The sequence below is a fragment of the Podarcis liolepis genome (assembly GCF_965112155.1).
Source record: "Podarcis liolepis genome assembly, chromosome: 16".
In the NCBI taxonomy this organism is placed as follows: Eukaryota; Metazoa; Chordata; class Lepidosauria; order Squamata; family Lacertidae; genus Podarcis; species Podarcis liolepis.
This window is the reverse complement of record NC_139567.1, coordinates 25366043-25390517: the sequence shown is the minus strand read 5'-3', so window position 1 is coordinate 25390517 and position 24475 is coordinate 25366043. Positions and strand designations below refer to the sequence as shown.

The 24475-nt window shown below is 43.5% G+C and overlaps 1 protein-coding gene and 1 long non-coding RNA gene across 5 annotated transcripts in view; one reads left to right on the top strand and one right to left on the bottom strand.

The window, feature by feature from the left end:
• LOC310695252 (opioid-binding protein/cell adhesion molecule homolog) overlaps nt 1-24475 on the bottom strand; it is a 748573-nt gene that overhangs the window by 599652 nt on the left and 124446 nt on the right. The window lies entirely within an intron of this gene.
• LOC310695936 lies at nt 18288-24289 on the top strand. 2 transcript variants are annotated; one of them, XR_014520359.1, is made up of 3 exons: nt 18288-18356; nt 20947-21069; nt 24191-24289. It is a non-coding gene; the product is annotated as an uncharacterized lncRNA (long non-coding RNA). The 2 variants fall into 2 exon arrangements; XR_014520360.1 differs by lacking the exon at nt 24191-24289 and adding an exon at nt 23268-23456.

The window sequence follows — 24475 nt, the reverse complement described above, 5'->3', positions numbered from 1 at the left end:
GTGGGGTACAGGAAGAGCATTTGCTGGTGGGTTTTTAATCCCCCTGGCCTTGTTAAATGTTTGATTCCTGGCCTCCCCTCCTTGATATTTGTGTACAATGCAAGATGTGCTTTCACACTCGATGGTAAACCAAGTGCTTCTAATGACATCTTGGCTTTTTTCCCAGTCAATTCTGAGACTGTGAACCCCGGGCTCCTTTTTTCCAACACTTTATTTGCTGGGAGTTTGGATGTTTGATTGATCTATACAAAGCTGTTTTATCCTTCTTTAAAGGAAATCTGGAAGTTGATGTCTCCAGGGGAACTGAGAAAGCCCTGAAATCTAACAGCGTAGAGATGAATAAGCTTTGGGACACACCCCGAGGTTCTGCTGCGTTCCTGCCCCTTATACATGTTTGCTCTGGGGCAGAGGTAGTGGACCTTTCCAAGCCAGAGGGACCTATTCCCTTCTGGGCAACCTCCCAAGAGCCAAATGCCAGTGGTGGATGGGACCAGAGGGAAAAGTGGGTGGAGCAACAAGTCTAAAGATTTTCTTTAGTCGCTGGGCTAGTTCCCCCCCACACTCACATGCACCTCTTTATCTGCCACTTAGACAAGCCAGAGACATTATCAGAGTTCAAGGACATAGTCTAGCCAAGCAAAAACACCTGAAAAGGCCAGAGAGGGGTGTGCATGTAAGCCCACCAGCAGAGGAAGGGACCCCCATAGGACACTTTGTTCAGAATCCTCTCAAACCTGGAGGTGGTCCTGGGATCACCTGCCTCTGATTTGGCTAAGAAAATTTCTGACTGATTCTTCATTAGGTAATCATCATCGTCATCGTCATCATCCCAGAGCTGGGTACAGTGTAATAAACATAATAAACATAATAAATAAACATAATAAAATGTAAGTTATATAAAACTGTAGCTCAGTGCTAGAGCATCTGCTTTCAATCCCTGGCATCTCCAGGGGAAAAGACCACTATCTGCAACTCTGGAAAGCCACTGCCAGTCAGTGCAGACAATACTGAGATAGATGGGCCAATGGTCTGAATCCATGTAAGATAGCTTCCTGTGTCTCTAACTAGGAAACCTTTAACACATCAACAGCAGCAACAACAGACACAGATTTAGTATATCATTCTCCACCGATAATGAGTTAGCCACAGGCCTGGGTGCAAAAATGTTATTTCAACTGTCGCTGAAATGCATTTTTAACTAGCACCATCTTTTTACAAACTATGCCTCAGGAAGCTTCATAATACTAATTTGTTTATTGCATTTGCTAGTGGCTCAATAACCTAGATTATGTGGGCAATGTACATTTATTTATTTTTTTACAATTTTGTCTCCAATGATTTCCTCCAATGAGCTGAAGACAGTGTGCATAGTTCTTTCCCCACTTTCTCTCCACAACAGTCTTGGGAGGAAGGCTCATAGCTGAGTGGGGATTTGAACCTTCCAATCTCAATTGATTTACACCATACTAGATCTTAGCAAATTAAAACCATCTAAAAATTAAATCCAATTACAATACACACTAGAATCCGATGAAACACAAAGCAGGATCAGAACAGAGAAGAAGCAAATACAAAGCACAATAATAGAATCTACTATCAGAGAATTAAAAATAATCCTGTGAGGGCAGAGAATAGTATTTTCCATTTTGTGTGTGGAGGATGCCATTTCCCGCCAACAATGCATCAGAAAAACATTGGGCTGGGGGCATTGTGGGGGATTCAAAATGGTTGCTAGGGGGCCAACAGGCTGGGGGGATTGGGAGGAAGAAACAGTGTTGCTGCAGCTGGGGACGCCTTGCCGCTAAGAGACCATTAGGGAATTTATCCACCACCACCCTCCTGTGAGGGAATTAAGAGAAGTGATATTCACTCTCTGTAAAGAGGTTGGATTTCTGGGGAGCAATTTTGCTCAAATTTCTGTTCTGTATCTGCTGATCCATTTGACTGTGATAGTTGCATTTTTATTCTTTTATAAACCACATTTGGGGGAAAAACATTCTGATAGAGGGCAGTATGAATAAAGAATTACTATTATTTTGCTAGGATAATAAAAACTGGAAAACATCATTCACAGCTCATGTACGGTACAAGAACAGGAGCTGGTTAGTTTGCTGATCTTCCCTTAAGACATCGCCCCTGACAATGACACATGCTTGTAAAATGGTTGTATGCATGTTCCAAACAAGAGCATGGCAAACATCATTGCACTGTTCAACTCCTTGTTGGGCTCTGCCTCTGTTCTCAATGTTTGTTTGAAGGTCAAGGTTGGCTATAGTGCTTCAAATAATAATTTCAGAGCTATAGAACCAAATGCCTTGTTAAGCCTTCTCTCTCTCTCTCGCTCTCTCGCTCTCTCGCTCTCTCGCTCTCTCTCGCTCTCTCCCTCTCCATCTCCATCTCCCTCTCTCTTCCACAGCAGAGAGGGACCTATGGGCCTCAAACAAAATAATCCTACATCCATCATGCTTCACTCACTGTGCCATTGAGGCAACTTAATTGACAAGGAAACCACAGGTACCAGTTTTCTGCTTTACAGAGCTCAGTAGTGACCAAGGAACTTGGTTAGAGACTAATAATAATAATAATAATAATAATAATAATAATAATAAATTTTATTTATATCCCACCCTCCCCAGCCGAAGCCGGGCTCAGGGCGGCTAACAACAATAAAACAGTACAAAAGTACAGCACAAACAACACTCTAAAATCATTCATTATAAAATTAATTAATTCAAGCCACTGGCAACCATTGGGCCAGAGCTCTGCGAAGATTGCCGAGGGAGGGAGTCAGGCTGTGCCCTGGCCAAAGGCCTGGTGGAACAGCTCTGTCTTGCAGGCCCTGCGGAAAGATGTCAAGTCCCACAGGGCCCTGGTCTCTTGTGACAGAGTGTTCCATCAGATTGGAGCCACGGCCGAAAAAGCCCTGGCTCTAGTGGCCAGGGACCTTCAAGATGTTTTTATTTGAAGACCATAAGTTTCTCTGTAGGGCATACCAGGAGAGGCGGTCCCGTAGGTACGAGGGTCCTAGGCCGTATAGGACTTTAAAGGTTAAAACCAGCACCTTAAACCTGATCCTGTACTCCACCGGGAGCCAGTGCAGCTGGCATAGCACCGGGTGAATGTGATCTCACAGCGAAAACCCCGTAAGGAGTCTCGCTGCAGCATTCTGCACCCGCTGGAGTTTCTGGGTCAGTTTCAAGGGCAGCCCCATGTAGAGCGAGTTACAATAATCCAGTCTGGAGGTGACCGTCATGTGGATCACAGTGGCTAGGTCAGGGCGAGAGAGGTAAGGAGTCAACTGCTTAGCTTGGAAGAGATGGAAAAATGCCGCCTTTGTTGTAGCTGCAATCTGCGCCTCCATGGAAAGGGAGGTGTCGAAGATTACACCCAAACTCTTAACGGACGGTGCTGGCACTAATTGCGCCCCCGCAGGAGATGGGAGTTGCCCCCCAATCCCATATCGTCCCGTCTCAGCCACAGGACCTCTGTCTTCGAAGGATTTAACTTCAACCGGCTCCCACGTAACCATCCAGCCACAGCTTCCAAACATCTTGTCAGTGTGTCTGGGGCCGAGTCAGGATGGTCATCCACCAACAGATAGAGTTGGGTGTCATCCGCATACTGATGGCAACCCAGCCCAAAACTCCGGACAAGCTAGGCGAGGGGGCGCATAAAGATGTTGAAAAGCATCGGGGAGAGTATCGCACCCTGAGGTACTCCACACACCAAGGAGTGGTGCGATGACAATTCCCCCCCAAGCGCCACCCTCTGTCCCCGACCAGAGAGAAACGAGCGTAGCCACTGAAGGACTGTGCCCTGGATCCCCACGTCGGCACGGCGGTGGTCCAGAAGTTCTAGAAGAATCAGCAGCCCCGACCTGCCTCGATCCAGCTGTCTACGAAGATCATCTGTTAGGGCAACCAGAGCCGTCTCGGTCCCATGACCAGCGCGGAAGCCGGACTGGAATGGATCCAGAGCCGACTATAGTATCAGTGGCTGAAAAGCTGGGCCAGGTTTCTGGCCTTGGGCCTTCTGATGGTCTTTAAAGGTATACTGAACTCAAGGAGCCCACTAAACCAAATCACACAGCACCAGAGCTCAAACAACCAGAGCCATGATCATGATGGGTGTCTTTACCCAGATCGAAGGATCCAAATGCCTCTGCTATTACCTTGCTAGTCCATGGTGCAGGGACTGCATGAGTCAGGAGCCTACAGAGCACAGAAGATCCCAGATTCAGGCTAGAGGGTTGGCCCTTAAAGAGCCTGTAATTCCCCACAAAGAGAGATCACAGGAGAGGTGGACTGGAGGCAGAGGCTCAAAAGATTTCAGTTCTTAGCCAATCCTTGCTCATTGCTCATTATAAGCTCTCCCAAGTGCTGAATCATGCACCTGTCTTGTTTGGTAGGCTCCTCCATGGGACAAGAACAGGACACTCTGCTGTTGAACATCACTTAGATATCTGGCCAAAACGAATAACAGAAGGAAGACACAGAAAAACTATTTATTTTCTTCCAGGCTCAAGTGATGAGCCCTTCTGACTGAGTAGTCTATCAGTGACTCTGTGATGTTTCACTCTGCGTTATACAACGTTCACCCTCCTCCAAAAAAAACCCCACCCCACCTTGACACCCCATTAATAGGTTGCAAAGTTGGAGGAAGGGCATTTCAGTGATGAATTGTCTGTCTTACTTAGAGCTCATCCATACTTCTGTTTACCCCACTGCCTTCCCCCAGAAAAAACCATGGTTTAGCACTGAATTGGAACAAACGGCAATTGGGTTTTCTGCAGATTGTTGTTTGTTCCAATTTAGCACTAAAGAATGGGTTTTCCAAGAGAAAGCAGTGGGGCAAATACAAAACCACTTGAACCCATGTCTAGGAAGCACAGAACAAGTGGAAAACCACTCTGACCCATGCTTCCTAGGCATGGGATGAATGAAAGTGTAGACAAGACTTTGCTAGCCATGGCAATCATGCTCATTGCAGCTGTTGGTTGATACTTTCTCCAAAGTTCCTGCCATTCCTACACAGGGATGAATAAATAATTGCTTTCTGCTTCTGCCCTCACTCTTATGACATCATCCTAAAGCCAAATCAGAGTGAAGGTAGGAGCAGGAAGCAACATTTCCTTTCCTTATTATGGCATCTTATGTTAGGAAGATACTTTGAATAAATGTCCTAACATGGCTGCTGCAAAGATCACAATGATGAAAAAGTGAGTGGGTATTATGCCCAAATTCAAGCAAAAGAGAGAGGGAGAGAGAAGCTCTACTATAATTCTCAGAGCCTTCTTCTGCTCTTTATTTCCTCGGGTTAACTGGGAAGATTTCTGATGATGATGATGATACAAACACTTTTTACAAAAACCTGCAGGTGGCAAGGGGCATTTGAAAATAGTAATGCTGTTTGTGAGTGTGTGGAAGGAGAGAAAATGTCAGTTCTAAGATGTCTAAAAATAAAGGAAACTTGATTCATTTTCTGCCTCTAGATCCAGGAAGTGGAACCTGTGGCTTTCAGATGTGATTTTACTCCAACTCCCATCAGCCTCAGAGAGAATGGCCAGTGTTGAGGGAAGACGGGAGTTGTAGTCCAGAAACATCTGGAGGTTCACAGGTTCCACATTCCAGCTTTAGCATGTCTGGGTGGCTTCATATGCAAAGATATTCAGTAGATCAATTAATTAATTGTGAATTCACGAAATTGCACAATTAAGAAAATTCAGAAAATATTTATATGAATAGCCTTACTATAAAGACTCCCAGTTCAGGGCTGGATCTTGGACAGAGCAAGATATTTATTTATTCCATTTTTAAAACAGCAGCATGCCCTTCTTGCAGAAGGAAGCTCAGAGTGGCACGATTTGATATATAAATGAACTAGTGGTAGATAGATATATTTATAAATTAATGAATGAAAAATACATGGTCCTCCACACTCTGATTTTATCCTCACAGGTGGATAAGGCTGAAATATAACTACTGGCTCAATGTCCAGCCTCTTCCCAGGTGGATGCCTTAGCACAGAAAACTCTGGCTTACAACTATCATATTGACACTAATTTAGATCATCCCCAGGATTCCACTTAACTCTGATATGACTCACTTATGGTCCAGCACTGGCAGTCAAGACAGACAATAACAAACAAATTAAACTGTATTGCAATCAGGAGATGCCCAGGGAAGTAAACAAGTGTTCATAAGCAAGAGCTGAACAGGAAGGGTTGCTTTTTAAAACATAAACACACACGATTACATTAAATGTTAACGTTCCATTGAGCATCAGCCTGCCTCTATTGGTCCCTAAATATAATGACCTAAGTTGCTTCCATGATGGTCCCAAACTTTGACATCATCCATATTGCATGTTGCCTTTCAACATCTTCAAGCCCTTTACAAGTGCAGTAATTAATGGAATCCTGCAGTATCCTTCCACGATAGGGCGCCACTATAACCATCTTTCAGAATAATTTGATGCCCCAGCTGGGGATTTCTCTCTCAGATAACAGAGAAGCTAAATTGTAGAGAGCTTCCAAAATTACCAAGGAAAACAGTGTGCTATTATTTCAGGAACAGAGAAAACAAGTGTTTTGATTTTCTTCTTTCTTTTTTAAGTCTTCTCATTGGGATTTCAAATGCTGAACAAAATACAAAAGGGCAGCAAAGCTAGGGTATTTGTTGTCATCTTAAACAAAACCTTATTGTTGCATTTAAATCTAGAAATGGTGAGATTTGCCAACCCACAGAAATAAGTGATTAGGGTAGATGGTGGGTCCATATGACTCCACTTCCATGGTCATCAAACACTCATTTTGCATGTGCACACTGAGGAAATGACTTTAGGTACCAAAGAACATTTATTTATTTCAAATATTTCTTTTTCTCCTTTCTTTCAGTAGAGCGTTTTCAAAGCAGCTTGCAGTTATCTACAACAAGTGCTTACATGTCTGAGTGTCACACACACAGCCTCCCCTTTCATCTACTCTTTTACCAACCTTGCACAACTGGGCATCTGGGCTCAAGTGTAATAGCCGGCTGTATATAAAAAAGTGTGCTTTTTAAGTTTTATAAATAATCTCTTGGTTTATAACACAGAAGAAGCTGAAGAAAATAAAAGATGGTTTCATAGAGAAGCCCTGCTGATCGGCTGCTGATACATGAAAAGATGGATGAGAGACACAATCAGCCCCAAAGACATCAGAACATTATGCCAGGCAGGGGAAATGTGCGCCATCCCAAACCTGAATGGCAGACAAGATAAAGCTCTGTTCACACTCTGATGTGTTGAATTGCACAGACGGTTCTAATAAGATGGGGAGAGATGAGAAGGCTTTCCACTGTGCCCTAGCAAGGTCCTTTACAAAGTGTTAATAAAAGAGCCTCGTGGACATATCACTTAGCAATATTGCGTTATCCGCCCTTCTGCAGGAAGCTGCTTGGGTGGCAAAACAATATTGGGGCATGTGCTGATGCTGCCCCCCTCCCCCACTTTTTGCTGCAACTTTTAAGGAGCCAGACAGCAGAAGTCCAGCAAAGAAAGAGGCACTCCCCTCTCTCCAGAATTTAATATCACTCATCTTGTATTCCTGCAAATGAAGAGGTGCTGACGGAAGGAAGGTGGGCCTGCACAACCTGTGGGCCACTAAGCTACAACCAGCCCAGCCACAATATATGGGGGATCTCGGGGGGGGGGGTCTTCAAAAAGTTCCAATGGTTTGCTTCCTGCCCAGGACTGCAAAAAAATGAAGAGATTATAAAGCACCTAGAAGGCTCCGATGTATGGTAGCAGGATGCATCTAGCTTAAAGGTAAAGGTAAAGGGACCCCTGGCCATTAGGTCCAGTCGTGACCGACACTGGGGTTGCAGCGCTCATCTCGCTTTATTGGCCAAGGGAGCTGGCGTACAGCTTCTGGGTCATGTGGCCAGCATGACTAAGCCGCTTCTGGCAAACCAGAGCAGCGCACGGAAACGCTGTATACCTTCCCGCTGGAGCGGTACCTATTTATCTACTTGCACTTTGATGTGCTTTCAAACTGCTAGGTTGGCCGGAGAAGGGACTGAACAACGGGAGCTCACCCCATTGTGGGGATTCGAACCGCCGACCTTTTGATCGGCAAGTCCTAGGCTCTGTGGTTTAACCCACAGCGCCACCCGCGTCCCTTTTGTATCTAGCTTGATGGATCATAAATTATACTGGCCTATGCTAGCAATAGACTAACAGTTTTACTCTCATTGTGGCTTCAGTTTCTGAAGTGCCTCTTTGCGGACATATTGTGTAGAATTTGTAACTTTGCCTTGATCTTAGATATTGGTTGACAGAATCAGTTGTGTAAATGCTTACATAGACAATGAATTCCCATATAGTAACCTCCATGTCTAAAGGGCAACACCATGATCAGAAGAAAGCTATTACAGAATCTGTGCTGGGCTATGTAATTCAGCTGCTTTGTGCTGCATATGTATTGATTTGAAATATACAGATACACTACACCCCACTCCTTACAAGCTAGATTCTAGACATAAAATTTCGTCACAAATGTAAAGGTGCCACAGCACTTCTGTAAGAATCTCTGACTAGGGCCTTAGCAATCACCTGCAGATGGGAGCTTATCCCAATGAATTCCAGGTTAGGAATAATTGGGAAACAGACTGGAAATAGAACTGGCAAGATCATAATGCCACTATAGAAATAAATGTTGGGACTACACTTGGAATACTGTGTACAATTCTGGTCACTGCATCACAAAAAAGGTATTGTAGAGCTGGCAAATGGTGTAGAAAAGGGCAACCGAAGTTATCAATAAAGGTAAAGGGACCCCTGACCATTAAGTCCAGTCGTGGCCGACTCTGGGGTTGCGGCGCTCATCTCGCTTTATTGGCCGAGGGAGCCGGCATACAGCTTCCGGGTCATGTGGCCAGCATGACTAAGCTACTTCTGGCGAACCAGAGCAGTGCACAGAAATGCCATTTACCTTCCCACTGGAGCGGTACCTATTTATCTACTTGCACTTTTGATGTGCTTTCGAACTGCTAGCTTGGCAGGAGCAGGGACCAAGCAACGGGAGCTCACCCCATCCCGGGGATTCGAACCACCGACCTTCTGATTGGCAAGTCCTAGGCTCTCTGGTTTAACCCACAGTGCCACCCGCGTCCATGAAGTTATCACTAGGATGCAATAATTCCAATACGTGAAAAGATAAGGCTATCAGCAGCTATGTTTAACTTTCACTGTCAGAGGTAGTATGTTTCTGAATACCAATTCCTGGGAATCAGAAGTGGGTCAAGTGCTATTACACTCAGATCCTCCTCATGGGCATCCCATAGCTACTTGGTTGGCTGCTCTGAGAACAGGACTATGATGGGCCTTTGGTCTGATCCAGTGGTGCTCTTGTAACATTCCAGAATTGTATTTCAGCCATTAAAAATCTCTTGCTACCTTAACTTAATAAATAGCTACTTAGCATTCATTTACATGGTGCTCAGAGCACTTCATAAACATTATGGCAACAACCTTGAAAGATAGATAAACATTAAAGGCACAGGCAATGGATGAGGGATAATTGCAGTCCTAAGGCGACCTAGTGAGTGAGGCAAGATTCAAACCAGGGAGTCTTGGTTTGCAGCTAAGACTTTTCACCATCTTACTGCACAAGCTCCCCCTAAAGTTGGTGCATGGTAATCTGGATATCTGAGAGACTGCAAAGAAGCCTAGGGGAGAAGGGAATCTGTTAGATGTTCAGAGCATGCTCTAGACTAGAGCTAGTTGGGAACATAATTACCTCGTCCCCTGTTTTCAGGTGGGGAAAAGAAACTCAGAGAGAGAAACAATCCTGGTACCTCACAGAACTCCAAGCCCCCACAGGAGTCCAGTTCTGAAGCATGCAGCCAACACTCTCCTAAGTGCCAGTTCAATAGCTTTTCTATAATACCCTCTGCATGATGCAGCGCCTATCTGTGTCACTTCCCCTTTCTCTCTCTGCCTGTGTTTTCCCAGCTGTAAAGCACATAGCATGCCAGCTACCTAACAGGGCTATTGAGAAGCTTAATGATTGACTGATGCTTTTAAAAGTATTTTGGATGAAAGGTGTTGTGTAGGTACAATGAATTATTGTTTGGCATGAACAGCTCTCACGTGCATGGTGCTGGGAATCCAAGCTGTCTGTCCCTCAACACAACTGTCAGCTCTGGACTGATTGCAAAATCTTTATTATTAGTAACGAGGTAAGAAGCCAAGTGAATGCAGCTTGATTTCGGAGCCCTGGCTGCTGGTGAGAAAGATACAGGGTGGAGAAGCTAACATCTTTTTAAACCGGTAATCAGAGCAAATTTTCTGTGGAAATCACTGAGCACAAATGAGTAAGAGAAGCCATGGGATCAGCCATTAGAATAAAAGCCTGGCTTTAAAGTCTGTTCCTCTCACACATATACTGATACTAATACAGTGGTACCTCAGGTTAAGAACTTAATTCGTTCCAGAGGTCCGTTCTTAACCTGAAACTGTTCTTAACCTGAGGTACCACTTTAGCTAATGGGACCTCCCACTGCCACCACACCGCCGCCGCGTGATTTCTGTTCTCATCCTGAAACAAAGTTCTTAACCTGAGGTACTATTTCTGGGTTAGCAGAGTCTGTAACCTGAAGCATCTGTAACTTGAAGCATCTATAACCCAAGGTATCACTGTACTGATTTGTATCACCTTCTTCCTATCTCGTCATAAGGACATCCTAGTTCTGCACACATTACCCCTCTCATACCATGCACATCCACCAGAGATTTAGCTGCACACTTAATCAATTCTTCACTCTAAAAAGTGTTTGACAGCAGATCTTTTTCCATGTTTGTAAGTGGAATAACTCTGGAATGATAGTAGCAAGAGCCAAGGTCTGATGACAGGTTAAGTTGGAGTCACTTTTTACTGAGTCATAGAATCATGGAATTGTAGAGTTGTAAGGGACCGGATCATTTAGTCCAACCCACCACAATGCAGGGATAGTCTCATGTGTATGTGTGAATTACACATATGATGGGGAGGGGGTCAAAGAATCCACCGGTTATTTGGCTTGGCTCAATATGCCTTCCTTGGTTAACTCCAGTGAAGATGGGTGTATGTGCTGTTTGATTATACTGCCTTTCTAGGAGCAACAGAATGGATTTCTTTTCCCATTCTGAAGATGTGGCAGAGAGTAACACTTAAAGCATTGGGTGTTGGTCCATTTGGGAAAATGGGGAACTGTCCTACCAGCCTCAGCCTGACCACTGCCAGTCCTCACCAAGAAAGTGTTCTTGCTTTCTTATACTTACCAATCAGGTGAGCAGGTGGCACTTGCTAACAGTTTTTTCCTCCTACCTAGTCCACAGGGTTAACCCTGTAGAACTGTAGAAGGATAGGGACAAAACTAGAATTAGCTAACTCTGCCTGTCAACGGCTCTGTGCCACTTGCTGCTGTTCTCCCTGCCTTCTGCCCTATGAATCCCAATGGGCACCAGCTGCTTCAAACTTGAATACCACTTGGGGTACAATCCACCAAGAGTGTCTATGGTTCATACCCCATTGAAATGAATTGAAATGCCACAAAAGCACAGCTGTGCTTACATAGCCCTTCCTCTCTTGAGTGGGGCATGCACAAGAGAGATTTCCAAGCTCATAAGCTGCTAGTACAACATGTGTTCTGCAATAGCTACTGGTATTTATTGGCAGGTGACGACTTGGGGATGTGAAAACATGAAGTAGCTATCCATAGTGCTGAACACAATCATACTGATTCCAAACACAGGCTACCTTGCTTATACAACTCCATGTGGAGTCTTTGGTAAACTATTCATCCCCCAATCATAGTAAGGGTGGCTCCAATTTGGTGCTATATTTATTTATTTGCTGTATGTTGGGGTTGGGTTGGTGCTTGAGTTGGATGTGCTCCTGAAAAGAGAGTTTTGTTGCTGTGTTGGAAGGAATAAAAGGAGGGTGGGGGGACACAGAAGGGAGGGGAAAGAAGAGGAGGAGGATGTTGGACTCCCATCAGCACCAGCTGGCCAGGAATGATGGGAGTGGTAGTTCAATAACATCTGGAGGGCCACAAATTCCATGCGCCTGGGCTACAATAATAAAGGGTCTGTCATTGTGGACCCCAAATCAGAAGGATAAGTAAGCCTATCACACAGTTTAGTCTTACAACCTAAACGATCAGGGCCATTTACTGCAGCCCTATGAAAAGTTCTGCAGAGGAAGGTGTAAGGTGTTTTTAAAATTAGTATACTTAAAAATAAATTGGATATGTTTGGCAAATTTATTACATTTACTGCTGGAAAACAACCCCCACCCTCCAGATGACTCCCCAACTACAGAGACAGCTTGGATGCTGATTACTTCTTAACTCCCATGGATCAGAAATCCAGATTATTGTGGACTAAAGAGTGTTCCACTAAAATGTCACTCATTAAGTTATGGAAATTCTAAGAGAGGCTGAGGAATATTAGCATAACACATTAATTACCAGTGACAAGCTACCCAAGAGACACCAGAAATATTTGTTCATAAGCATCCCTTGTGCAATCCATGGGATACTCATTTCATTTGCTGGGCAAAACATTTTCCCTTGATATGATGGGAGGGTCAATAACATGGAGACCTGTCAAGAGTTCTGGGCCATTCCCAAGTGGAACAAGATGGAGGAGTGATTTTAGTCTTCCTTGAGCTCAAAGTTTCTTTCAGTCCTTTGTGGCTTGGTGCCATCAGGCTGCATTTTACTAGCTGGTTTGGGTTCTTAACACTCTGATTCAGTTTTGATCTGGACTTCCATGCTCCAGCCTACACCCCGTTTCCTCAAAGGAGCAATTTCTTGGTTGTCACAGGTTCGCTAGCTTACCTTGGGATATGCTTGTACAGTACCGCAATTCTGAACATTCAGGGCACATCCACCTTGAAAAGTTATGCAGCAACTTCAGCCATTACTATCCTGGTATCCTTCTTCATCTAATCAAACTGAACATTTAAGTCAGGGGTGGGGAACATCAGGCCTAAGGGCTAAATGCAGTCTTCCAGACCTCTCCTATCTGGCCCTTAGGACTCTCCCCAAGCCACATCCCTTTTCAGGCAATACTCATCACCAATCCTTCAAAGTGTGTGTGTGTGTGTGTGTGTGTGTGTGTGTGTGTACAAACATGTGCACACAAACAAACAAACAAACACATACAGCAAGGAGGGCATATGCTCTGTCCATTTAGAATCAGATATTTGCAATAGACTCAGCCATGACAGGGAACAAGCCTCCATGTACCAGGGCAGTATACCTCTAAAAGTCAGAGGGTGGGGAAAAACTGTATATAATGTTGGCCCACTTACAATAAGAGATGCATCAGAAATCTTGGTTTACTGTTTACATAAATTCAGTTGATTAAATAATTTACTTAATAAAACCCAGTTGATTAAGATTTTTTTAGCTGAGTGACAACCCTAATTCTCTTATCCATCTTTATTAAGCAGCCTGCTCAGAAGATAAGCAGCCACTTTATTAAAACACACACACACACACACACACAGCACAACTTGGTCTCTTGAGTGGCTTCTGTATCAAACAGTTGTCACTGTATTTTAAGACCTGACATTACGCAGCAGGCAGTGAAAACTGGATACTCATTAACTTTGCCAAAGAAACAGGAGCAGCCACTATAAAAAGGTAGTGAAACAAATCTAACATTGGGTATGTGTCATTTAGGGAGCTGCAAAGTTTTGATGATTTCCCCTCGCTGTTTGGTCCCCCCCTTCCTCCTCCACCTCCTCCTCTCCCCCTACTTTTGCTTCAGTTTTATTTTTACATCATGGAGATGGGAAGAAGAAGCCACTCTTGAAAGGCCTGTTTCATAAAATTCAATTGATAATCCTCATTCTTTCTTGCGTCTCTGTCACTTAATAGAAAGCACACAGAAGTTGAATATTTGATCTCAATCCATCCTGAGTTTTCCCTTTGATCATCCTCTCAGACTCTCTGCTGTTCTTCCAATGGAGACACTTCTTAAATAAGCAAGTCAGATGAGAGAGAGAATGAGAGAGAGAGGGGGAGAGAGAGAGAGAGAGAGAGAGAGAGAGAGAGAGAGAGAGTGTTAAGGGATTGGGTGTTTGGATCCAGGCCCAAATGAAGACAAGATTTTACAAACCAACAACTGGGGGAGAATTGTTCCCACTTCACAGAAATTCTGAGACCCACAAAGCAGACTTCGCATTAACTGCATTGGAGGATAGTGTGTTCTGTGACTGTTTCAAAGGAAGTCTAACAAATTGGCACCTCTCAACCTAGAACTGCGTGTGGGGGAGGGAGAATCCCAGAGTCTGGGGGCAACCAATGTCCTCACACATGTACACAGGAACAATAGAAGCTGCCCAATATCAAATCAGACCAATGGACCCATCTTGCTCGGAACTGTTTACTCAGTGACTGGCAGTAGCTCTCCAAGGTTTCAGATATGAAATCTTTCCAACCCTGCTTGGAGATGCTTCAACCTGGGAGCTTCTGCATATAAGGCAGGTGATCTATCACCAAGCCACATCCCTTCCCCAAGCTATGTCCCTTCTCACAAGGCCCCCGATGAGCACTCAAAGACATACCCTGGATGCAGTGATGCTTTCCCAACCTACTTCTCATTGCCAGAAAGCTTCAAGGCACAAAGGGAGGGGAGCATTACTTTGGCTCAGGAGGCTTCTTCCTTCTGAATACTAGCTCATGGGGAAGAGGGGCATAGCCACTCCTTGGCTTGCATTTAGAGTAAGGTTACCAGATTTTTTTCAATGAATCCGAGGACACTTTTCAACTTCCTACTAAATAGATGGATTTTGTCAGGGGACTGATTTGTAAATCTGGGGACTGTTTCCGGGAAATGGGGACGTCTGGTAACCTTAATTTAGAGTGGGCTAGCCACTGAAAGGCTTGGATCACTGAGATCCCCCTCCCCCTTTTCAGCATGACCTGGTCTACTGTTATCAACTGTTTACAGTGCTTCAGTTGCGTCAATGACAGTGGACCCTCGGGTTATGTTACCTTTGGGTAACGTAACTTTCGGGTTGCGAACACAGCAAACCCGGAAGTGTATACTTCTGGTTTCGTCATGTGTGCATACACAGAAGCGCTCTGCACACCACACACATGCACAGAAGTGTTCGATCACGCCACGCGTGTGTGCAGAAGCAGCGCCTGATGTTGCAGACTTTTCAGGGTACGTAAACTCTACCAGAACGAATTAAGTTCGTATCCGGAGGGTCCACTGTACTGGTTTAACTTTCCTTAACCACCCTCTTCTTCTTAGGCCACTACAGAACAGTTTGAGATATAGTAGAATAAAAGAAGGACTAAATAAGGGCCACTGAAGCTGTGAGTTATCATTCCTCACAGTTGCGCCTCTCCTTTGCTACAGGTTTCAGCCAGACACCAATTTCTGGTATTTACATGGAACAGTGCCACATACTATGGGTTGTGTTACTGTTGCCTAAACAACATTCACTGTAAACAGCCATTCCTAGAAAAAATATTTTCCCCATCCCTTTCCTGGTGTTATACAGTTTTTCTCTCTCTCCAACAAGCAATGGAGTTTATTATTACCTCCACCGCGGAACCATCAGCGGCAGCTGGCTGCAATGCTAATGTGCCGTGATTCCACAGCTTGGCGTAATGGACATTGCAGCTTGAAAATTAACACTGCATCTGCTTCTCGCCGCAGACGCCGGAGCGAGTGGGCTGTAATTTCATCTCCAATCCCCCAAATAATGTTTGTTGTCATGCTGTAATCTTGGCAATCAGGGTAACAGCTGAACAGATCGTTTCGTCTGAAATATTTGCTAAACACATGAAGACCTTGAAACCACACCTCAGCGTGTGTGCATTGTGAAACAGCGGCATTACAGGCTGTAGCAAATGAGAATGAGATTCCACAATAAACAAGGGGAGGGTTGCTCCCACCAAGTTATTAAAGACAGCAACCCACCCCACCCCCACGCTTCTATGCCTCCTACCAGCAGGGGAAAGTTCAGGCCCCTTTGGAGGTTTGATTAGCACAAATGCTGCATCACCGCATCACTTTTTCCTGGAAATTAACTAAAATGCATATGTACGAGTATTATTATTTTTTAAACAGAACTTTAATAGCTGCAGGAGTCAATTGGCCAAATCATCTCCAGATTGATTAACTGGTGAATCCCCTGCTAACCAGCCTATCACTTCCGCTCATCTAGCTGTAAATAGCCTGAACCACAACAAAAATAAATTGGAATTGCAGCTGCTACCCGAGGTGAAATCAAATTGAGGGTGGGGAGGAAAGCGTTTAGTTTATGAAAAAGTATAAGCCACAGAGCCGAAACTCGGTTTCCAATTCTGCCATAGATATACACTATACCCCTTAGCTAATAATTGTTGCCAAAGGTCTCAGGCAAATCATTGATCATACTTTTGCACACTTGCCAACTTGTGAAGATTCCCAAAAGAGAAATTTAGGCTAACTTGTCTGACACTGATATCTTCACTGGAGGCTGTGCTTTGGGTGCCCCAGCTTTCTAAGGCTTATGTGGAGGCTTCAAGTGACAGGGCCTTTTCTGTGGCGATGCCCCAACTATGAGACACCCTCCCGACAGGTATTATTTTATTTTCAAAAGTGAGAGTCCTTTATCCTCTTGCTTATTTGGTAAAATGATAAATTGATTTACTTCCATCTTCACTGTGTAACTCTTCCCTCTTTCTCAGGGGTAGTTGGTCTGACCTCTATAGCACTTAGATCTTCACTCAACACTCATCCACTCCAGTTTTAGAAGGACATTTGTGGTAGAGAGTAAAAGAGACTGGTTTCCTCTTTAGTGCTTTCATGACATGAACCTGACGTGATCACTGCTGTTTTGCAGAAGCAATACCCCACCCAAGAGAATTTCAATGGAAATTTCACTCCTCTTTGAAAATTCTCAAACACAGGGCATTTTTTTTCAACTGGAACTCAGTTCTGGCACCTCTCAGGTGGGTACCATTGCCATTATAAGAGAACAAGGGAGGCGTTCATGGTGAGTTCCAGCACCTAAATTTTCTAGAAAATCAGCACTTCTCAAATGCAATTTCTTTTCTTATTGATTGATGGAGAATTGTTTGAGTGGGGGATTCAGGATAAATTTTGGGAACAGAACTGTTCTGTACATGTAGATTGGCTCCAAAGAATGTCCAGATGGCAGCTTCCTTTAGTATGAGCTAAGCAATGAAAAACTCTGTCCTACTGTCACAAAGAAAAATATCACCCACTGGGTACCATTGCACACACTTGAGATCTAAGTGTAACTAAGGTTGATGAAGAAATTCAATTCAGTTCATATTGAAATGCAAATTGACCTAACTTGTGGTTTTCAAAGCAATATGTGGACCAAATCACACCCATCCTTTAAAAATTGCACTTCTCTGAATTTTGCAATGCAGTTCTCCAGCCAAGAGTTATACACCCCAAAAAAGCATATGGCAGAGTAAAGTGTGCATAGAAACATATGCATCAGTGAAAACAACACACAAAAACGCATTATATCAGGGGGAATATGTGTATATGAGTCAAAACTGCATACAGAAATATTTTTATTAGGATAAATTCATAGTAAAATGCTGATAAATTTTCCTGAGGATTTAACAAAAAATACAAACAACCCACAAATTAATAGATTGTCCATTTCTTCAAGCAACAAAATGTTAGGGCAAGAGACCAGCAAAGCTTGATTTACATCACAGGTGACACAAGCAATATTATAAACAAAAACTTGACAGGAGTGTGTGGTATTTCACAAAAAAACCCCGAAGAGGGTTAATGCTTTCCTACTAAGTTTATTATTATTATTATTTGTTGGAACTTTTCTCTCACCAGCAACCCTTTTTTGTCCTCCCATGTAGTTTTGTGTGGGTAAACATACAATTCTGCATAGGGAGTTTGCTGTGTGGGGGACTAATATAAGGAGGAGAATTAAGTACACATACACTGTCACTTCTCCATGTAAACATGCCTGTCAAGAGGGAGAAAGAAAATTCCAGCCCATTAGAGCACTGTGTAGATTTGTCTGCAATGTGTAAGCACTGTAGGCCGATAGAAGAAATGAATCATAGCCAGGAGGAGCCAACGTGTGTGTGTTTAATCCTCTCTTGAATATTAGAATAAGACTTCACAGTCACAGGACAGCTTCTCCATCACATATGGAATCCACTGCCACAAGGTGCTATCATGGCCAGTAGCTCAAATTACTTTAAGAAGAAGGATTAAGCGGGCTAACAGAGTGCACATTTGTCTATCGGCTGCTGCTAGACACGGAAACTAAGTGGAATCTTCCAGCTCAGAGACTGTGCACTGGAGAGCAGGAACAGGTGAGGGGGCTGTTGCATTAGGGATTTCCGAAAGGCATCTGGTTGGCCACTGTGTGAAACGTGATGTTGGACTAGACGGACCTTTGATCTGATCTGCAGCATTTTTATGCTGAAGAAAGTTTACAGTTGTTGGTGGGTAAAACTCTAGCTACAACCCTAGTGGGTGCTATAACAATAATGTTCTTGTTTAAAATAAAACAAAAACCCTGCTTCAATTAGGTATTTTCGCCCAACTTGCTAATTAGTCATCAGATGCTGGGTACTGGGAAAACTGAGCAGACTTCAGCTCAAATCAAACAGTCCATAAGTGGTGCATTTACTAGTGGAAATCAGCTTCAAAGTCTTCCCTTCCACTTAGATTTTAAGCAGCTCTACAAAAGAGCATTGATTTTGGGGGTTAAATTGACTGATTTTATTCATAGCTAGCTCATGTGGCCTGCTCAAAATGACAAATTGTTGAAGATTGCAAGCTGTGGATTGGCTCAGATAAAGCAAATTCCCGTTCTTCTTCCTCTTTGGTTTTGTTCTTCCTTTCTCCTTCTTTCTCTCTCACACTCTCTTTTTTGTTCTAAATATTTTTGCACTCATAATTTGCTATTATTTGGTCCCTGCCTGGCCAGGAAAGGTATTTTCACAGCATGGGATCTTCTCTTTTCAGGGCAAGCACTGTATTTTCATACCAATTACACCAGAAGCAAAAATCTAAATTTTTTGTGTCTCCTTTGGGCTCCTGCATAGTAAATAGTCGTGTTTTTTCTTTGCACATTGTATGTTTATGCAGATTGCCTATTGACTCCAATTTAGCTGACAGATATAATAATAAACATATGCATCAAGTGCTAAGTACTCGTGTTAAGGATCAGGTTAGAGTCCTCAGGTGCACTGTGGTGGCAGCTGTTACGAAAAGTACTGTATGAATGCACTTTAAATATATCTCATGCCAGGAATGTTTAAATCTATTATGCAATGTCTCCTTGTCTTGGCTTCCCATGCAATGAAGCACTTGGGCACCAGCTGTGCTGTTAAGTGCCTTTGCCTGTGAACAAAGAATGGCTCCTCTCCCCTTTGCTCTTTCCATCTTACCCCTTGTAGTAGGCAAAATTGCAACAGCAAAGGGGGATAGTTAGATCCTGTTCCCAGCCCCACTGCTTCTTCTGTGGGGGTTCAGTAACACATTTCCTTGTGAATCAGGAAATCTATAAATGTCCACTTATTTAGATATGCTGCTGCTCATAGGGTTAGGATATCTTCAGCATGTTACTCTGAAGTTGAAAGAATTTCATTGGCTTCCTTTGAAACTACTGGGTGGAGCTCAAAGTGTTGGTTTTTGTGTATGAAGCCCTATAATACAGCTTGGGACCACAGTATCTGAAAGATTGTCTCACCCTCTATATACCCAAGTGATCCCTATGCTCTCCCTATGAGGGCCTCCTGAAGGCATCACTTTATCATAAAATCATAGAACTGTAGAGTTGGAAAGGACCCCAAGGATCATCTCATCCAAGCCCCTGCAATGCAGGAATCTCAGCTAAAGCATCCATGATAGATGGCCATCCAACCTCTGTTTAAAAACCTCCAAGGAAGGAGAGTCCATCACCTCTCATGGGAATCTGTTCCACTGCTGAAAAGCTCTTACTGTCAGAAAGTTTTTTTCTGAATGTTTACTCTTGCAACCTGAAGCCATTGGTTTGAGTCCTACCCTCCAGAGCAGGAGAAAACAAGCTTGCTCCCTCCTCCATGTGACAGCTCTTAAGCTATTTGAAGATGGCTATCATATCTCCCCTTTCCAGGCCAAACATACCCAGCTCCACTTAGTTTCCAGACCCTTGATCATCTTGGCTGCCCCCCTCTGAACATATTCCAGCTTGTCAACATCCTTCTTAAATTGTGGTGCCCAGAGATCTTTTCTGCACAATATGGGAATTGGGTCTTTAGTGTTGTGTCTACTTCTCTTTGGAATACTCTCCCCTCAAATATTAGACAAGCACAGTCTCTTGTCTTTTGAGCACCTACTGAAGACCCTCTGATTTCAACATGTTTTGTTAAAAATAATGTATGGCTGCTTTAATTTGATTTTTATGGGATCTGTCAGCTGCACTCCCTCAGAAAGTGGTGGACTCTCTTCCGTTGAAGGTTTTCAAGCAGAGGTTGGATGACCACCTGTCACTGTTACTTTAAGTCCGTTGAAGTGGTTGCTGTCGAAGGCGTTTCTGGGAGCGTCGGTGTAGCAATGAAGGAAAATTCCATTTCGTCTGCATTTTTTTTAAAAAGCAAACTAACCTAATTTACACCTTCTGGGCTGATATATGGATTAGAGCATAAATATCCTTCAGATTTCACACTTCCCTGAACTTTGCCATTTGGTTCTCAGGCAAAATAAATTTAGAAATGCATACGTTGTGTTAAAAGTACAGATTTAAAGAAAGTTTTATTTTAGAATGAAATTTGTATTTTGACATTTGCTGTGGCTCAGTGATTAGAGCACCCTGAGAAATGGGTGGAAGTGACTTATGAATGAACACATGAGAAATTGACACAACTTATGGGAAATTAGCAGAGAGAATAAATTGACTAATTTCCCCATTCCTAGTCATGAGCCAAGTAGCTGTTGGGCCTGGTGGCACCAATGGAGATGCTTGGAGGACTTGCTGTCTCATCTTTGACCCTGGAGGAAAGACAGAATGAACATGAATAGGATTTACCTGCTCCCTTGGTAAATCATTTATATTATTTTGGCACAGAATGCGCTCGGTCACAGAACCACTCAGTCACATGACTTCTTCCTATGAACCATTTACCTGCTTGGGATTTAAAACTGAACCCAATGTGAACAGCCGCAGATCCATCATACCACTTTGCTAGGGACTGCATGGCCTCTATCATGCCCAAAGAAATCAGGCGTGTTGTCTCTAATTTCAGGGGCTCTAGTGATATTAATTGGTACACAGTCCCTATTTTCATTTACCCAGTGGCAGGCCTAAGCGTTGATAATTGATAGATTGGCAGAATGATGGCTTTGATGATTTGCAAATTAAAGCCTTATCCTGCCCAGGCCTGAGAACCTTCCCATAAGATGCAAGGAGTTCTGCTAGCCCATGTTTTACTGTGCAGACTAGAAGTGCTCAGTGCCTTTTAGGATTGGACCTTAGCACGCACAAACACATGCTCTCACTCTCTCATCCCCGTGGCTATGCCAATCTGTTTCTATTAATATGGGTTTAATTGTGTTGGTTTTTCTTTTTTGCATTTCATTTGCAAGTAACAAAAATATAATTACAACCAACAAATTGCTGCCCCTCGGGGAGTTTCGTTGATTTCATCCACCCCCACAGGGTTTTGCAATGTGCACTTCAAAAACATGGAAGAACAAAAAAGAAAGAAAAAGAAAGTAAGCAGGCAGAATAAAAAGGGAAGGGAACTGCAGCCTCCACAAACGAGACATAAGAGACTGCTGGAAAATGGCCGGTGTCCATTCTACTATAACAAAGTCTTATCACAGGCAATAGGTGATATGGGGTGGCCAGGTTCACACATAACCACAGACTTTGGTTTAATGTGACACAAGCAGCATCCTGGTGTTTGGAGGAAACCAACCATGAACCTGGGCTTGGATGACCTGACAAGCTGAACTCCTGGTGATTTTGTCTGTGGTGCAGCAGCAGCAAGTATGAGGGAGGAATGTCATAAGTACTTTTTCAGCAATTCACTGGTTCACATTAAACCATGGTTTGTTTTAAACCAAGGATGGGGAACCTATGGCCTTCCAGATATTGCTGGAGTACAACTCTCATCAACCCTGTCCGGTGGCCAGAGAGTTGGAGTCCAGCAACATCTGGAGGCAACAGGTCTAGTTAACCGAGGTTGTAAGAAATTAAAGAATGAAAGCCATGTATGCACTGTGAACTATCCTTAAGCAATAATGAGATCACTGCTTTAGCAATTCAAACTGGATAACAAGGTCAATAATCAGAACCCAGGTTCAAATCAAACATTTTATTTCAAATTGGCATGTTAAAAATGTAGGCTAAATTACTGCATGTAGAGCCAAGTGTATACAGTGGTACCTCAGGTTACATATGCTTCAGGTTACAGACTCTGCTAACCCAGAAATAGTACCTCGGGTTAAGAACTTTGCTTCAGGATGAGAACAGAAATCGTGTGACGGCGGCGCGGCAGCAGCAGCAGGAGGCCCCATTAGCTAAAGTGGTGCTTCAGGTTAAGAACAGTTTCAGGTTAAGAACGGACCTCCAGAATGAATTAAGTACTTAACCCGAGGTGGGTTAAGAACAGACCTCTGGAATGAATTAAGTACTTAACCCGAAGTGGGTTAAGAACTTAATTCGTTCTGGAGGTCCGTTCTTAACCTGAAACTGTTCTTAACCTGAGGTGCCACTTTTAGCTAATGGGGCCTCCCGCTGCAGCCGCGCCGCCAGAGCACAATTTCTGTTCTCATCATGAAGCAAAGTTCTTAACCCGAGGTACTATTTCTTGGTTAGCAGAGTCTGTTACCTGAAGCTTCTGTAACCCAAGGGACCACTGTATAGAAGTTATCATGCAAGTGTCTACTTCATAATATTCAGTCTATGTCTCATTTGCTACCCACTTGTTTAACATGCTGATCTGGTTAAATAAACTAGGACACCTTTAGGTTCCCATTGGGTGGAATCAAAACCTTTCATTTTTACCCCAAAGGAAGTCACACTAGATGTTTCAAATGTATTCTGTGAAAGGAATATTCCCGATGGTGTTTCTACAGGATCACATCCCTATTGTGGTTACTAGTAGTGCAGGAAGGTTGGGGCAAGTGATCCAATTACAAATCTGGAAAGGAATGCAAAATGGGTGCCAAATGTCATGCTATGCATTAAGAGGAACAAAAATAATATCAAATTATTTTATTTTTCTTCCCAGGTTGGACTAATGGATTAGAACATGTTTTTGAAGTGTGCAAGCTGGACGGAGTAGCATAGTGCAGCTTTTAATGGACCTTGAGTCTGCAGCCTAACACAGCAAAGCACAATCAACGACTGAATACTGCTACTGGGGAAGGGGGCAATCATAAACAGGGACTTCCCCTAGACTATTTAAAACCAGAAAAACACACGATAAGAATTCCAAATTAAAATGGAGCCATAAATTCAGTAACCGGAGCTGTTCTCAATGTGAGGTATCACTGAGGCCTGTGTGAATAAACAAGTTTTCAGAAGATTCCAAAAACTGAACAAGTTGGAGATCACCATGCTTCCAAGAGATGATGGTTCTGTTTCTACTAAGCTGCTACCATATGTATTTCTTCAAGCTGCTATAAAACCTTATCAGCCACTCTCTAAAGTTGTCAGTCCAGAAACAACTTATTCTCTGGTGGGGCAGTGGGGAGAGTACCTAGAATTGGCAGCCTGTGCTAGGTATAAACAAGTGTAACCAGTGACCCATATGTTCTCAAAATGGCCTGAGTGCAACGGTGTGTCCCCCATGTGCAATTCCCAGCAACTGGTATCAGAGACACAATGCATCTGACAGTGGAGAGATAATGCAGCCACCATGCTAGTCTCCATTGATAACCTTATCCTCTGTATTATTGCACCAGTTAGAATATTCAGCACAGAGCCCCCTAGTCAACAGTGCTAGGCATCCCCAGCGCACAAATATTTGAGACTGCATCATTTCCCACAGTTGCGGAGAGCAAAAAGAGAGGCATTAGCAAACACATTAGCTTAGGGACCGCACAACCCATTTAGCACATGGAACTGTAAGTACAGCTACACTCTATTTGCTCCTCTTGTCTTCCCTCTGTAGGAGCTCCCAAGTGAGTGTTTTATTTTTATATTTTTTAGCCACAGAGTCATGCTGGAAGTAATTAAATACAAGGAGCCTCCCATTGTCATCTTAGCAGCTCTGTTTTGCCAGCCTGGTTTCAGCAGACCATGAAAAGAAAGCGTCTCTCTCTCTCTCTCTCTCTCTCTCTCTCTCTCTCTCTCATATACAGATTTCTGGATTTATTTATTTTTCCTCATAAAAAGTTGAAATAAAAACCTGCTTGGTCCCTTCTTGGCTCTTTACTCCCACATTATCTTCCCAGTTTGCTTCCCCCCCCCCCCTGCTCCCAGCAATTGGCCTCT